The following is a 1,862-nucleotide window of genomic DNA, read 5'->3' as shown; positions in this document are numbered from 1 at the left end:
AAAGTATCAACCCCTTATCAGGTTCTTTTTGCCCAGTTATCAGGAGAGCTGGATAAATATTAATTGCGGAGCTGATATGGTTTGATTATTGCTCACAAGTGCATAGGTAGCACAATACTTTGACCACTGTAAATCTCTATAAAGATAGAATATCCTTGAAGAATTCACAGCAGATACCTGCCCTGTCAATTAGGTAAGAGCTACACAACAAACTCTTGGAGTGTGAGACTGCTGCTTCACTTCATCGCTGTGGCTAATCCTGTGAGTCCCACCTTCTCATTTCAGGGCTGTGCCATTCATGAAAAGTCTGCAAATTGTAGCGATGTGTCTCTAATACCGTGACAGAATAAGGGTGAGTCTGTGCCTGACAACAAAGATGCTCAGAGTGGGCACTACACTGCTCTGAGTGTCTGTGTATTTTCCTGAGATACACCCAGCCGGAGTTACTGTCAGTCCGACAGTTAGTATATGAATGGTCTGATGGTGTGTGCGATGGTCAGGGAGGGTGAGAGTGAGTTTGAGAGTGAGGGAGGAGGTTAATGAGTATGAAGGTGAGGGAGACGGTGAGGGTGAGGGTTAGAAAGGGGGATTGTGACAGTGAGGGGGACAGTGCGTTTGAAGGTGAGGGGGTTAGTGAGTGTGAGAGTCAGGCAGGGGAATAGTGAGAGTGTGTGAAGGGGTTAGTGAGTGTGAGAGTCAGGCAGGGGGATAGTGAGTGTGTGTGAGGGGGTTAGTGAGAATGTGAGTCAGGGAGGGGGATAGTGAGTGTGTGTGAGGGAGTTAGTGAATGTGTGAGTCAGGAAGGGGGATAGTGAGTGTGTGTGAGGGGGTTAGTGAGTATGAGAATCAGGGAGGGGATAGTGAGTGTGTGTGAGGGGGTTAGTGAGTGTGAGAGTCAGGGAGGAGGATAGTGAGTATGTGTGAGGGGGTTAGTGAGTGTGAGAGTCAGGGAAGGGGATAGTGAGTGTGTGTGAGGGGGTCAGTGAGTGTGAGAGTCAGGGAGGGGATAGTGAGTGTGTGTGAGGGGGTTAGTGAGTATGAGAATCAGGGAGGGGATAGTGAGTGTGTGTGAGGGAGTTAGTGAGTGTGAGAGTCAGGGAGGAGGATAGTGAGTGTGTGTGAGGGGGTTAGTGAGTGTGAGAGTCAGGGAGGAGGATAGTGAGTGTGTGTGAGGGGGTTAGTGAGTGTGCGAGTCAGGGAAGGGGATAGTGAGTGTGTGTGAGGGGGTTAGTGAGTGTGTGAGTCAGGGAGGGGGATAGTGAGTGTGTGTGAGGGGGTCAGTGAGTGTGAGAGTCAGGGAGGGGGGTTAGTAAGTCTAAGGGTGAGTGGTATAGAATGGTAGTTAGTTTAATAGATTTACTTCTAATGATTTACTAGATAAATTTTATTTGAAGATAACAATATAATGTAAAGGGTATGTATCATTGTGAAGGGGTTGCAGGAGCACAGAAAGCTGGAGTTGGGTGAATGTGTATCAGTTAGCGACACCCAACAGAGAGGTTGAGGGAGCACTGAATAAAGGCTACAACATCCTGGGATGTAGCAGGGCAGAGCAGGGTACTGGAGGACTCTCGGTTAGCCATAACAAGGTTAATGTTGTGATTGTAACAAGGTCAGCCAGGTGGGCCTCATAGAATATGGGTTCCCTGATTGGGGCTGTTCATCTGGTCCAATCAGGGAGCCCTGCTGCTTTTCGGTTGTTAGGAGCCCATCTTTCCCTGAGGCACCAGATAACAAAACCATCCACTGTTGACAAATTTAGGTAAGGAATATCATGACCTAAAGCCTCCCCTAACTCTGATGCATTATTGGTTTTACTCAGCATTTTGAGAACCAGAGGTATCTGTATTGGGAGTTTTGAC

At 48.0% G+C, this 1,862-nt stretch overlaps 1 protein-coding gene across 3 annotated transcripts in view; it reads left to right on the top strand.

Annotated features, from left to right (window-relative positions):
* Positions 1-226: 226 nt before the first annotated feature.
* The window catches only part of LOC122564704 (sodium-dependent phosphate transport protein 2C-like), a 189,747-nt gene continuing 188,111 nt past the window's right edge, over positions 227-1,862 (top strand). For 2 of the 3 annotated variants that reach the window (XM_087998573.1, XM_087998571.1), the window contains exon 1: positions 227-352. The gene's annotated coding sequence lies outside the window, so the exon portion shown is untranslated. The remainder of the gene's footprint in view (positions 353-1,862) is intronic. The other variant, XM_087998572.1, reaches the window with a different exon arrangement.

This window comes from Chiloscyllium plagiosum, unplaced genomic scaffold (assembly GCF_037043375.1).
Source record: "Chiloscyllium plagiosum isolate Xiang-an unplaced genomic scaffold, Cpla_swu_hap1 HiC_scaffold_21, whole genome shotgun sequence".
Classification (NCBI taxonomy): domain Eukaryota; kingdom Metazoa; phylum Chordata; class Chondrichthyes; order Orectolobiformes; family Hemiscylliidae; genus Chiloscyllium; species Chiloscyllium plagiosum.
This window is presented reverse-complemented; position numbering and strand designations above follow the sequence as displayed.